This window comes from Gymnodraco acuticeps, unplaced genomic scaffold, assembly GCF_902827175.1.
Source record: "Gymnodraco acuticeps unplaced genomic scaffold, fGymAcu1.1, whole genome shotgun sequence".
Lineage (NCBI taxonomy): Eukaryota > Metazoa > Chordata > Actinopteri > Perciformes > Bathydraconidae > Gymnodraco > Gymnodraco acuticeps.
This window is the reverse complement of record NW_022990106.1, coordinates 166,102-182,006: the sequence shown is the minus strand read 5'-3', so window position 1 is coordinate 182,006 and position 15,905 is coordinate 166,102.

Below are 15,905 nucleotides of genomic sequence, written 5' to 3'. Positions count from 1 at the left end.
CCCATCCCCCAGATAATTCAGTACAAAATCCTCATCATGACATACAAAGCCCTCCATAACCTGGCCCCATCCTACCTGACTGACCTCCTCCACAGACACACTCCCACCCGCTCCCTCCGCTCTGCTACTGCCAACCTCCTGTCCCCCCCATTCCTGGGGCGACAGAGCCTTCTCCGCTGCTGCTCCCACCCTCTGGAACTCACTACCCCAACCCATCAGAGACTCCTCCTCCCTCACCGAATTCCAAAAATCACTCAAAACCCACCTGTTCAACACTGCATTCAACCACTGACCACCCCCCCCCCCTCTTTTCTGTTTATCTGTTTTTGTATTTTTCTTTGTTTTTTTTGTTGTTTTTATTCTCTGTCTTTGAGTTTTTAGAAAAGCGCTATATAAGTTTCATGTATTATTATTATTATTATTATTATAACAGTATCTAATATATTCCCTACAAAATGACCAAATATCAAAACAACTAAAGACATTATTATATATATATATTATCTCATGATAAAAAAATAGCAACTTTACATTAAGCAGTTGTTTCAAAGCTATTTCTAAAAGTGAAACTGGGCTCAAAAGAGTTTGAGTTTAAAAAGATCTATTTGTGAAAACATCAATTGAACTGCAAATACAATTATTACAATACATTGAAAAACTAACTCTACAGAATTTCTTCATACATTTGCTGACATTTGACTCAAATACTGCTGAGTTCAATCCCCTCCATTGGGATAGAACAGGACAATCGATTGACTGGTGAATACATTGCACTGTGTTTGAAAACCTTGAGCCATTCTAGCCAGATTATTTAGATTTTAAAATAAAGGTGTCAACGTTTTGAAAGCAGTTGGACCAAAATGCAAAAGCAACAGGTTGGAAACAGGAAGTAAAGAAAACATTATGTATTTACCAGACTCAGATGAAGGTATAACATATCTGGCTGGCTCAAAACACCAAGAGCAGTATGGCAAGCCAATTTAGCTTTTTATTCATTTCTGGAGGATATCAAAAAATCAATTCTTACTAGTAAGAACGGAGAAAATCAACACCTGCAAACTCCGGGATACATTGATAGAACACAAACTAAGCAGGAACAAGGGTAAAACACACACAGAGAACTAATCACAAGAACCAGACACAGCAGTATGACGAAGCTGGTTCAACATAACCTGGGATATGTTTGAGTTACTGTATAGGCCTGTACTACGAAGCAGGACTTTCGCTTAGCCGGCTAACTTCAGGGAAAACTCGGGGTTTCCGGTCCTACGAAGCTGGTTCTCTTTTTACTAGGCTAGATCTCCATGGTAACTTATGCTGTGCGACTAACCTGGTCGGGACCAGAGGCCTGTACTACGAAGCAGGATTTTCGCTTAGCCGGCTAACTTCAGGGAAAACTCGGGGTTTCCGGTCCTACGACGCTGGTTCTCTTTTTAGCAGGCTAGATCTCCATGGTAACTTATGCTGAGTTGCTAACCTGCCCCGGAGCAGGTTAGGTTGCAGGCTAAGAGATCAACTCAGTGAAAGCACCGCCTGCTGACCAATCAGAGCTCAGTGTGTGGAGTTTAAAGCGATCAAGTCATATTACAGGAGAAAGGAAATATAGCAAAACTGCCGTTGCAGGAAAGACGGCCGGCAAAAATCACCGACTGTGTGAACGTGAACATTAATAGAATATCACCTCCCATCTTCAGAGCAATCTGACTATTATAACATTAGCGTTAAGAAAGCTTACTTAAATATCTGCCACAACATAAGTAACCGGATCAAAGTAACAGTACAGTCCGCGACATATCACATCATAATGTTACAGTTAAATTACTGGCTACTGTGTTGCATTACTTCTACAATAATAGTGTGAACATACAGGTAATTACTGTAATTTATGTACAGCAAGGTACCATAATACCACAGCTCTGTACTGCTATATCACAGTAATTCCATGGGCATGGCAACTGTAAAGTCACAGTATTTAGTTGTACTTTTATTCTAATTAACTGTAAAATATATACAATAAATTACTGTGAAATATTTACAGTCAATTACTGTGAAATCCATGCAACTAGTAGCCAGTAATTTACTGTAATTTTACAGCCAAACATTTTACAGTGTACGTGTGACGGAGCGGATCACAGAGTGACTGACTCTGCCACTGACAACACACACACACACACACACACACACACACACACACACACACACACACACACACACACTTCAGAGAAAAGACGGAGGCGCATCACTTCCGTGTTTTAAATACACTGAACAAAAATATAAACGCAACACTTTTGTTTTTGCTCCCATTTTTCATGAGATGAACTCAAAGATCTAAAACATTTTCTATATACACAAAATAACCATTTCTCTCAAATATTGTTCACAAATCTGAAAAAATCTGTGATAGTGAGCACTTCTCAGTATAGGCGGCCCTGTACTACGAAGCTGGTTCAACATAACCTGGATATGTTTGAGTTAGTGATAATAATGATAATGGGACACAGGGGCGGACTGGGGGGAAAAAGTGTCCCGGGGATTAATTGACAGACAGGCCCACTGAATGCGCGGCATGTATCGGCCGGCCGGCGGCGAAAGTATGTTACTTAACAAAAAACCCTATGCATTTTATATTATTTTGGACCATTATTCATATAGTAATCACATTACCTGAGCCCTTGAGTTGCCTAGAGCAAAAATAGTTACGGCATATATTTAGTGATTTTAATGCTAACAGATCATTGATGCAATAACATTTTGACCCAATTTGCCTGACTTGACACATGGAATAAAACATGGACGTAGGAAGTATCCTCCCCCTTTTTTTTTTAAATGTTGAAGTTAAATGCATCAATCTGGTGCACTTTGAGAGCAAAATTAGGGACTAAATATGATGGATATGATGGATACATCTCTCAACACCCATATGAACATATTTACTTTTTCTTTCAACATTTATTTGAACAGCAAGTGGAGGCAAAAGTGACTGCACCCAAAACAATAAACCTGCTAGCTAACTAGCCTAAACTCAGTAACAGAATGTGGGCAACACGTTCTTCTCCACAGCCGCCCGACCTCTGAGTCAGACGTCACTTTCCCCTTTTCTATCCTACGGGTACAGCCACTCCCCCTGAACCCCGTTTCCCCTGCCAACCCCCCCCCCCCCCCATGCAAGCCCCTCCCTCTGAACCACTCGCTACAATACTGTATACTGTACACAAACTCACAAACTATACAAAAACGCCTTTACGCTTTGGAGCTTGTTTATCCATCTGTAAGCATGGTAAGCGGCCCACGCACAGCACCAGCCCACCGGGAAAACTCCCGGTATTCCCAATGGCCAGTCCGCCCCTGATGGGACACATCGACGTCTGCACTCACAGTGCCGCGTACTGTACGTAATGTTACTTTGATCCAGTTACTTATGTTGTGGCAGATATTTAATTAAGCTTTCTTAACGCTAATGTTATAATAGTCAGATTGCTCTGAAGATGGGAGGTGATATTCTATTCATTTTCACGTTCACACAGTCAGGTGATTTTTGCCGGCCGTCTTTCCTGCAACAGCAGTTTAAACTGTATTTCCTTTCTCCTGTAATATGACTTGATCGCTTTAAACGCCCCACACTGAGCTCTGATTGGTCAGCAGGCAGTGCTTTCACTGAGTTGATCTCTTAGCCTGGAACCTATCCTGCTCCGGAGCAGGATAGCCATTCAGAATAAGTTATCTAGCCCGCTAAAAAGTGAACCAGCTTCGTAGGACCGGAAATCCCTGAAGTTAGCTTGCTAAACAAAAATCCTGATTCGTAGTAGGCCTATAGGCCTCAGGCCTCTGGTGAATATGTTAAACCGCAAGTTTTGCTTAAAGTAGCCAACCACCCCATTTACTGACCTCAGCCCACTTTAGTTTTGGTTTCTTTTCATACAAAGAGTTTTCATATTACATTTTAAGTACATATTTTAAACACATTTCGTAATTAAGATCATTTTTACTGAATATGTGTTTTCTAACCAACGATTTTTATCTTCCAGCATCCAGTTCCTGAGTTCCTTCTTTCTGATTGAATTTAATATAGATGTATTATTATTTTTGCAACACTTCCCTCAGTGAACGAACCTGTGTCTTGATTTCTTGTGAATTTAAGGGTTTTGGTAAAAGGTAAAGCATTTCCTTTTTTTAAATATCAAATTTTATATAAATAATAAAACACACTTCCCCGACACACATAGCATGTGTTTATATTGAAGGCCTACTCTATTTGGTCTCAGGTTTAATATTTTAATTTTGCACCAAAATCAGCAGCAGCCAGTTTCCTTTGCAGCTGCTGCTGGAGACCAGGAGAAAAGATCAGAGAGTTTAGAGGTGACATGTGCATACTACAAAAGTAAACACTTTGTACAATTCAGAACTTGCATCTTACACTTTAAAAGCAAAATACTCGTATTGTAAAGCGGCCTATTAGCCCCACCTAGTGTCAGCAGAAAGTATTACAAATAATGATTACAAAAAAATACAAACAAATAATGTTTATGTAATGAAAATGTCCAGAAAATGAGGCAGCAAACTGATGCATTGGCCGCCACCGCTCATGATGGAACAGACGAGCCAGGCCGACGAGTCAGCAGCACAGCGCCGGTGATGAAGGAGGCTTGTGACACAGTCATCTCACAGGTGGAGCAGAGGTTCTCACAGAGTGACCATTTGATCGCTGCAAAGCTCGTTGACAGCTCATTCTTCCCACAGCATGTCCTGTCATTTCCTACACCTGAGCTTGACTGCGCCGTGAAATTGTGGCCTGCTTTGGGAAACAAGGAGAAGTTGAAGTCTGAGCTGACCACGCTCTACCGCCACAGTGAGCTTCACACTGGAAACACTGCCTTTTCTATGTTGAAATCCATTCACAAGAACAACTTGGAGGATACGTTTGCTGAGACTGTTATTTTTGGTCAAAATAATAGTAACAACTCCGATGACGACATCATATTGGCCATGCTTTCAATTGAAAGTCAGTTGATCCAGCAACAACCTGATCTCACCAGAATGCGTGACTCCACCACGACTCCTTAACACCGCATTGCGTGGTGGAGTCACGCATTCTGCTACATTTACGTGTCGGCACCACGCAAAAAAACCCAATGTAAAGTGAATGAGGCTCTTTTGTCGTGGTGCACACACGCATTTCTACAACGTCCCGCAGTGAGCTTTTATTCTATAAAACGTTTTTAAAATCTACTATATAGCTTGTAGTAACTCACGGGAGGCTTCTTTTATTTTATTTGTATTCATAATAATTTTTATTTTTCGTCAGAATGTAAAAATTACATTAGTTACGAATTTTTGTTCTCAAAAAACAGTGCATTGTGTGTAATACAACTGTGATTTTTATTAAATTAGTTAGTTTTTAAGGAAGGCCAGAGCTTCAGCTGTGTCAAATAGATTGTTCCCTTTAGTTAAAGTTATTTAAAAGATAATGATCATGTCCCCTTTATTGTATTTCGAGCGTCCATTCCCATTGGATAACGGAGCATTTTACACCCGGAAGTAAGTATTCTCCTTGCTCTCGATTTTACAGTGATATCTGAACTACTCATCAACTCAAAAACACCAAATGTTCCTTGTTAATTACACAACATTGATTGGTTTAAATTGTGTACAATGCTTTTGTATTTTCCCCCTTCGATTCGGAGAAACGAATATTTTTTCGGAGTTTTTGGATGGCAGAAGACACTACTACCCAGAATCCTCAGCTATCGTTTGGGACTACACCATGTGCTTAGCTTGACAAGCCCCGTGTGCGCAAAGTTTACACCGAGCGTCAAAAAGCACCTTGAAATGGAATGAAACCCATCGACGGCACACTATTCAAAACAGGAATCGAACGTGTCCTATCCCCCCCCCCCCCCCCCCCCCCCCCCCCCCGTAGGTCACAGGCGCCTCCAACAGTGCAACACAATAAAACAGATACACAGAATAAATAGTGCAATAAGAGTCTATATACAAGTGATTGGAATCTTTTTTTATTTTTTTTAAACCTTTATTTAACCAGATAAAAGCATTGAGATACAATTTCATTTTCAATGCTGACCTGGCCAAGAAGGCAGCAACGTTACACATAACACATAACACACACATATAAAAGAGAACATAACTAAGAAAACAAAAGACAAAAAAGCAGTCACTACATTGTGAATATGATATATTAGATAAATAATTTCTAAGTAGCAGCCAGATGAATGTTATGGATGTTGTTTATAAGTTCAGGTGTTTAATAGTCTTATGGCCTATGGGATGAAGCTGTCTCTGAGTCTGGTGGTTTTAGTCCGGATGCTGCGGTACTGCCTGCCAGACGGCAGCAGACGGAACAGTTTGTGGCTGGGGTGATGGGGGTCTTTTATAATCCTGAGGGCTTTCTTTAAGGTTAACGTGGTGTTTTTACTCCACTACATTTATTTTAGTTACTTTACAGATTTGGATTAATGATGTGAAATATAAACAACCCTTAAATCAGACTTTAGTTACACCTGAGTAAAATTCAGGGAAGGTGATTGTCAAGTGCCAACAATCAGGAGAGATATTTGATATTGGTGCTTGAGAAGACTAAACATTTATCTGCATATCCGTATAAAGCATATTCATTACTCGTTATTCTCTAATCGTTCATTAAAGACTGTATATAATTGATATTTTGCACATTCCCTTTCAAGATTTCAAGATTTTCTAAGGTTTATTGACATAATCATAACTACGGTGTAGTTAGGGTCACAGGTTCCTCAACAGTGCATTACATGACATCTATCAATATGTGTATACCTCCACCATTAAACTGTCATATTTTGCACATGTATTATTCTATCTAACATCTTATAAGAGTATAATAAATATGTATAATATCGGTTAAAATAAGTGCTTCAACATAGTTAACATTGCAGGAAAGTTGATTTTCAAGTTCCAAAACAAACCATGCAATATATTAGACGTTAAGTACTTTGTCAGGCTTAACATGTATCTGTAGATAGATACCCCCAAAGCTTTTTTCTTATTTAAAAGAAGACCTTAGCCTAAAGTATTCTTTAATGTTTAAATAAAGCCTTATTAGTTTGTCTGTTTTGCACATCCTCCTATCAGGCACTAAACTGTTTTATTGTAGATATTATTTACAGTATCTTCTTGATATTTTCTATTCTATATTTATATCATTGACCTTCTACTTTCCCACTATTTTGTATGTACTCTTAATATTTAAATGTTTTCATCAACAGTGGTTTACAAAAATGAAAGACATTAAGAAAAAGGCATTTTAAACAGTCATTACAAAGCAACATAATCTACCTGCATTGCAATTACTCCAAACGTGTAATAACGTGCTTTAACCAGTAGGAGGTGCGGGTTAAAAAGCTGTCAAGTTTACAGTGTTAACAAAATAAAATATACTGCTGTTTCTGGTTTAGTTTACGACGGAAAAGCGATGGAAAAACCCCACAGCAACACAGAAACTATGGTCTTAACATGACCCAGCAGTCTAGTAGTTAATAAAAAACAATAATATCAAAACAGATTATTACTACTAACTTTATTGTGAAATTAAAACAGAACCGTAAAAGAATAGTTTCCGGTCTATTCTGATGCCCGATCTCTGTAGATAAATAAAGAACTACGATAGATGTGTAATATTTAATGCGGCCAAACCATTTATTACAATGCATTCATGTGATGACTTTCAAAGAGTAAAGCAAGCACTGCTGAATAAAGTATGATTTTATCTTTTACGAAACGTTTTTTTTCATATGGAATGCAGTTGGAGAGGGTTAGGGTTACCAATCACAGAGCTTGAGGACTGATCACGGGGCTTGTCATGGCTAAGCACATGGTGTAGTCCCAAACGATAGCTGAGGATTCTGGGTAGTGTAGTGTCTTCTGCCAGCCAAAAACTCCGAAAAAATATTCGTTTCTCCAAATCGAAGGGGAAAAATACAAAAACATTGTACACAATTTAAACCAATCAATGTTGTGTAATTAACAAGGATAATTTGGTGTTTTTGAGTTGATGAGTAGTGCAGATATTACTGTAAAATCGAGAGTAAGGAGAATACTTACTTCCGGGTGTAAAATTCTCCGTTATCCAATGGGAATGGACGCTCGTAATACAATAAAGGGGACATGATCATTATTTTTTAAGTAACGTTAACTAAAGGGAACAATCTATTTGACACAGCTGAAGCTCTGGCCTTCCTTAAAAACTAACTAATTTAATAAAAATCACAGTTGTATTACACACAATGCACTGTTTTTTGAGAACAAAAATTCGTAACTAATGTAATTTTTACATTCTGACGAAAAATTAAAATTATTATGAATACAAATAAAATAAAAGAAGCCTCCCGTGAGTTACTACAAGCTATATAGTAGATTTTAAAAACGTTTTATAGAATAAAAGCTCACTGCGGGACGTTGTAGAAATGCGTGTGTGCACCACGACAAAAGAGCCTCATTCACTTTACATTGGGGTTTTTTGCGTGGTGCCGACACGTAAATGTAGCAGAATGCGTGACTCCACCACGCAATGCGGTGTTAAGGAGTCGTGGTGGAGTCACGCATTCTGGTGAGATCAGGTTGTCCAGCAACTACAGGACTTCATCCCCAAAGTGATAAAAACATTCTGTCAGAGGAAGGACCGCTGTGCCGCTTTTCTTTTCAAGTGAGCCTTCAGCTTTGGTAAGTTCATTTATGTCATATATTTAGTTGATCTTCTGTGTTTTGCCTCTGCTGGAACGATTGATATTGTGACCTCAGTGATGAGTGTCTGTGTTTTCCTTATATTTACAGTCTATGGTGTTTTAATGCTAAAGCATTACGGTTGTTGTTATTGTTAAGAATTGCTTTGTGATGGTGCCCTTTACTCCATGTATTAAGGTGCATGACATCCCCATGCTGTGTACATAAATGTATGCGCTCACAGTGTTGCTCCGTGTGGTCTTCAGTATGTAATTTGACACTCCCCCCCTCTCTCCTCCCCCTCTCTCTCTCTCCCCCCCCTCTCTCTCCCCGCTCTCTCTCTCTCTCTCCCCCCTCTCTCTCTACTCCCCCCTCTCTCTCTCTCTCCCCCCTCTCTCTCTCTACTCTCCCCCCCCCTCTGTCTCTCCCCCTCTCTCTCTCTCTACTCCCCCCCTCTCTCTCTCCCCCCCACCTCTCTCTGCCCCCCCAGTTTTGTACACATAGAAACGCCACTGTAAAGCGTCCTTGGGTTTCTTGAAAGGCGCTATATAAATCCAAGTTATTATTAAATGTATGTTTTACAATTGCATTTATATCAATAGGCTCTGCAGCTGGCGGCAGCAGTTGGTGCTAGGACTGATGTCATGGAGGAAGAGCCAAATCAGAACAATGAGCCAAAGGAATCAGAGCAGAATCAGAATCAGAGCAGAGAAGAGAAACGAGGGAAATCTGTGGCAGAGCAAAATGACTGAACCACATCAGCCTAATCCCAAGTCCACTAAATTGTGCAAATTGGCCCACAGTAGGGGTGTAACGGTATCCGTATTCGTCCCGTACCGTCACGGTTCGGACGTCACGGTTCGGCACATGCAGTCACACGGCGAATACGCCTTTTTTTACGAGTGGGAAAAAAGTCTGTCACTCAGGGCAGTATTACACTATATATAATCCAGGGGGCGGTATTGCGCCTAAAAGCCAGCCGCCCGTAAATAACAAATGAAGAACAAGAACAAAACACAACAAAACCAGTCTATGGCCCTTTCTCATTTCATCAAATCCCCCTCCTTGACTCCTCGGTCCTCCGGTAGTGACCCGGAAATGAATTTCAGCGCGCCATGTTGAAGGACATCTCATTTCTCTAAATGCACTTCGAGGATTGAGCGTCGAGGAGGCTCTCTGGAGGAGCTCTAACCGAGGATACACTGATGGGTCCTCCACGGCTCCTTCGTGGATGCATTTCCGGGAACAGAGATGTTTCTCTTCTCTTATTTTTAATTTCCTCGCTCCTCGGTCTCGGTCTCACCGGAAGTTGATTTGTGTGCGCCATCTTGAGTAGCGTCCCAATGGCCTTATTTGTGCCGGAGGACCGAGGAGCGAGGAGCGATAATGGAGGAGCTATAATCGAGGAACCACCAGACCATCCTTCGATGAAATCCTCAGACACTCGCCCCGCCCCCATACTGTGTATCGCTCACTGATTGGACGATGCAGTGCATGCACTGATCTGATGCTTCTTGACATGAGAGCAGTTTCCCAGCGGAGTGAAGAAAACACATGAACCTCACGGGAGTCACTCCTCAGTTTATACCGTGTTTTGTTTCAATTCATCTTTCATTTAGTTACAAATATGTGATATATCTGAACAACAAAGTGGTCAAAAATAATTTTATTATTTATTTATTTATTATAATTTATTGGAAACATTTTCATGATCACTTTTTTCGTTTTTCATTTTCATTGTCATTTCCATTCAGTCAGTCATTAAGTGCTATTTAAAATGTTAATGTGCTACATATCCACACAAACAAACAAAGTGTGCAATCCAATGAATGTTAATCTAACTGGGTTAGATAGATAACATATATCTTTTTCTTCTCTCAATTATTTTATTTCTATTGCACTCTAATCAATATTAATCTAACTAATGTTCGTTTATACATTTTAAGAATGGCGTTTATCTTTTTTGAGAATGAGTTCTTATTTAATTTTATTTATTTGGGTCTACAACAGATGATACAAATGTTTGTGTCAGTAAATGTGTACTAACAGAGGCGGGGGTGTGTGTGGAAACAACAGGGACAGAGCTGGGCTGCAGTCGAATAGTCCATTTAGCTTAGGAACCTTCCTAACCGAGTGAAATGACCCGGAAGTCCCTCAGTGGCAGCCATGATAAGTGCCGTTCGAATTCTCTAGAATGATAGGAAAGGAGGTTTCAAACTTCCTTTATAACCTCCTTTAGCTTAGGAACCACTGGACCTCCCTTGACGAAAGGAGAGGAGGAAATGCTGCCCCACAATGCCTTGCAGCCGCAGCATTTGACGTCACACAACAGTCGGCCGTTCACGGACACAAACGATTATGACGGAGAAATTATATCATGAAAGTTACGGTGCTTATTAAGCATTTTAAAATATATGTGGTAAGTTGCCAAAGTGCTTTGTGTTGAACGTTCATCAGTATTATAATCAAAAAGAGAAATATGAACGTTAGTTTTTACTGAAATTATCAAATAAAGTCAACATTTCACTGAGCTGTGTGGGGTTTGTTCAACTTTTAAAAGATGTTTGAATGGGATACACAGTGTTGGAGATTTGGAGGGATAACTGGTCCGCTTTTCCAATCTCCGCGCGTTCCTATGAAGCTGGTTATAATACAGGAAGGAATCCATATCTACAAAGTAACCGTTAACAATAATCTACTTTAATGGCAATATGACAATGCAATACAATCATTACAATACAACATGATATATTACAGTTATATTGTAATGCTTAAGGAGTAATGCCGGCTTACTCCTGCCCTGGTTCGCGTGCTGCGGAGATCCTTTCGCTCGAGGCAGCATGTGAAGAGAGACCGAACGCCAGGGATCCACCGGAGATATACCAGAGCAAGAAGGAGGGGTTAGGGTTTAGGTCAGCTGGTCATCTTTTCAGGTCATCTCATTGGGAGACGCAACGCTGGCCAGCAGGAAACCAAACAGGCTCACTTTACAACAAAAGGTCTCAAGGCCTGCATACCTACACCTCCCCCACAGAGCAATAAAACCCTGTTTACTCCAACCAGCCCAGAATGTTTATAGCCATTTGTAGTCCTTACATTTATGAAAGGATAAAACAGAGAAATCAATATAAAACACAAACACAGGTATTGTTTGAACAGTATTCATTTAACTGCTACTATTGATAACCACCAGAGAAACCCAAGGGACCTCTCTTAATATCACAACCACTGTAGCTCGTTCTAAGTTGAATGCAAATCAGGACATGCTCTCACCTTCTCCCATCTTCCTTTGTCCTCAAAAACACATGTCAACAGGCCCCATATCCAGCTCACAGTTTTACCCAAATTATTCCCATTTTAAGCTTATCCATAGTTTGCTAACATGAATAAATACAAATATAACTCTACAAATCCCCCTTTTTATCTCCTTCTCCAGAGATAAACTTAGACAAGGCATTTTGAAATATACCCACTGTCATTCTTTTCTACTGTGTCCGTAAATCCATCCGAAGCTGGTATTTAGAGTACTTGAAACCTTCATGGAGACAGAACACCACTTTCCATGGCAGTGAAGGAACCATGAGAGGGTAGCTGAGTGCTAGAATCATCAGCCCCCCCCCCCCCCCCCCTCGGAGGAATAGCCCACAAGGACAGCTAAGAGGGAGGGAGAGATGCAGCTTTCCCTTCACGGGTAGAACTGATCAGAGCGAAGTAGACTCCTCTGCTGCCTCGACAAGTCCCCTGTGCCGTCCTGGCTTGCCGTGTCTTTGTCCCCCCAATCCGCTGACAGCAGCTTCTGGGCTGCCTGCTAGAGAGATGTCTTCCTCCTCCTCGTCCTCCGGCCCGCTGATGGCGGCTTACGGGTCGATGCTGTAGAGATGTCTCCAGGGTCCTGCTCCTCCAGTCTGCTGCTTCCGAGTAGTCCACGTCTGCCAGGGCCACGTCCGTCCTGATGTCGTCCCCTGGTCCTAGTAGGTGGTTTCCCCGCCGCACACTGGCTCCCGTGGTACGAGCTGTCCCCCTTTTCTCCCAGGCAGACGGCATAAGAGGTCCGCTGGGTCACTCGGTCGGGGTCGGAGAGCCTGGGGTTGAGCCACTTTGTCCTGATGACTTTCAGCCAGACGAACTCTGCTGTCGGCCTCGTGCTTCTCGGGTCCCCCTTTTGGCGCCAGCGACCTGTGTGGAGAAATCTGATACAACTCCCTCAAGCCTACGCTCAGCTGTTTTGACCCACTTGGAGCCTGTTGGTGGGGTGTCTTGAAACAACAGCCGTCTGTAAACAGGTTTTCTAAATTAATTGTAGACCTCCTATCTGCCAGTGCAGCTTCAGAATCTTAATACTTGGATTGTGCCAACTAAATAAGAACCCCAACATCTTTAGGTAAACTAAATAACATATTTCAATAGCTCTGAATTTCTGACAAGCATTCGTGTTTATTTTTAAATGAAATCCTATTTAAAATCTAAATATAATATGAACTGCTAATGTTTCTGGCAAAGAAACACACTAATGTTATGGATTCAAAAACAACCAAAATCACGATACTAACAAAGTGAATGATTTCCTGGTGATACTGCTTCTACCTGTCAGTGCTTAGATATTATCAAGCTGAAAAAATGAATACAGAATTCCAACAAACTGTCATCAAATGTCTTTCTATTCTAAATTTAGATGAAATGTATATCCCTATAATGACCTAAATAATAAAGTATATGGCTTTTACTTCTTTACCAGGCTAGTTACATGATGTTGTCTAAATTAAATTCTGTCTCAATACACTACTATGTTTTAGCTTTAACTGTAATATGTTCTTTCTACATTTCAAACCTCAGTTACTCTAATGTCTGTTAAAATATTACAAAATTGTTTCATTATCACAGGTCAACTTCTTCGGTTTCACAGTAGCCCCTTGGCCACTGCTTCTTTGTTACCTGCTATAATTCAAATCAATATTTAGAAACATCTCAACATTCATCAAACAGTATCTTATCCCCAGATATGGAGCAGGTTAATTACATTCAATGCTCAGTTTGAACATCTGGGTTGGGGCGGAAGGTTTCTGTCAATCCTTAAAAGAAAAATTTAACTTGTGAATTTTACAGCCATGTTAACCTTTATACATTATACTCACTCCCCCCTTTTACACATGAAATCATGTGTAACAAAACCCTGTAATGGGAGGGGAACAAAAACTATCAGGTAATTGGTTAGGGACATAACGAACATTATTTTAAATTTGACATCATTATCATTATTTCCACAGTGAACACTTCAGTGAAAAGAAGTGTTCCTCTCCGTCCTTCCGGCCTAAAAGAAACAGAATCTTCAGATTTTAGTTTTACATTTGCAAACCACCAACTCATGTGAGAGTAAAATATCACATGTGCGGTTTCCCCTTTTTGTGGAATTTTTAGGAAACCTCTCGTTTCCCTTGGAGCTCCAAAATAATATGTTAGTCCAAAAACATGCTTGGTTAGTTATTGTTTTAGAATCATGCAGTTACACTGATCACATGCCGGCATTCATTCACACTCACACTGTCTAGTTGTCATGTCAAGTTTGGTCAGGTTCACCCCAGAGTCAGTCATCCACAGTGCCTTGTCAAGTTACACTGTCGGTCAGGGTCAAAGGTCAGTTGGTCTCCGTCTTTTTTGGCCATGTGTCGTGCTCTGCAGAGACTTTGACATTTCAGCCTAGGCCAGTATCCTTTGTCTACAAAAATATGTCACGATTTCAACTATGATTTTCAAGATGATTCTCACTTGTCATTGGGACTTCTGCCTCCCACTTTACCTGAAACTTGGTACAAAACTCACTTCCTTCGAGTACTACTACTACTACTGAAACTTGTGTACAATAACTATTATCTTGAGTCAAAACATCACTAGGATCTGTGTCGCTCTGCATTTCACACTCATTTATCTTTAATTCTGGTCTACTTAAAAAACGATGTTAAACTCTTTAGCAGTGTGTGGAACCTTGGGTGTCCGAACATGCAACAATTACTCCCTCCTTTATCAAGGATTTAAAACCGAAGTCTGGTAATAACTATGCCACAATGGTGAAATCAACACTTTAGATTGGAATTTAATATGTGGCTTGGCACTAGCCATTAATACAAACAAAGATTTGTCCTATAGAGTGGTTCCTAAAACTATCCTTATAATGGTGATCAATATTGTAACCAATGAGATCGCTACTTCATTCACACGTGAATAAAAATCTCTTAAAGAATGATTTGTTAACCTGATGAAAATATTGAAGAATAAAGTTCTACTCTGTCAGTGTGTTTTAGGATGATTCTCATTTCACCTTAATATTTTCCTCTTTACTGCTATTTTCAATTGACCAATTGATTAACAAATCCTTCTGTCTTTACGTATTTATGAAGTTAATTCAAGTTATTTAAATGTGCGTTTTGTGAATAAGTGTGTTTATGTGTAACTCACTCATTCCCGTTCTCCTTTTCTCCTCCCCTGATTTTCTCAAGCCGTGACCCCGGCCTCCGAACTTCTAATCGACCATGCCAACTCCTCTGATTCTGTCTTCTCTTCAGTCCATCAGCTGTTGAATCCATCCGCTGTAACTTTTGTAGGCCGCCATTGGCCCAGTCACATCTGCAGCCCCATCATGCCACTGTTGTTGCACTCCTCCTTTACAGTCTCTCTGCTGTTTTTATGGAGGGCGGATTCTGCTCTCATGTCTATTGTGCCAAATCTCGCGGCGCAGTTTGGAACTTCATGTCCTGTTTGAGGGACCGATGAGAGTTTGCCTCTTTGTCAGCATGCTGGTTTGGTTCTGGATGCCTCAGGTCGTTGTTGGTTCAGCTCTGGTTCTCTGTCTGTACGATGGAGAAGGAGGAGTCTCCTGTTGGGTTAGGTCTCGTTGTCTGCTTGGAGGGTCGGGATCAAAGCCTTTCTAACTCAGAGGGGGAGTCCAGGTCCCGGTACACATTACCTATAAGAAGTCTAGCCCACTGATGTTAAATAAATCCACCCCTTTCCACTCTGTCTCTTTCTAATCATACTATCTGTCTTAGTTGTTAAATGCCATCTAAACAACATAATTAATGTCTACTAATGATATTACAAAAACTCACTCCAAAAATGGTTTCATCCATTGTTACATATTTACCCAACACAACTCCGAAATACTTACATGTTTCCAGCATCACATATTCCACACACTATGAAAGAAC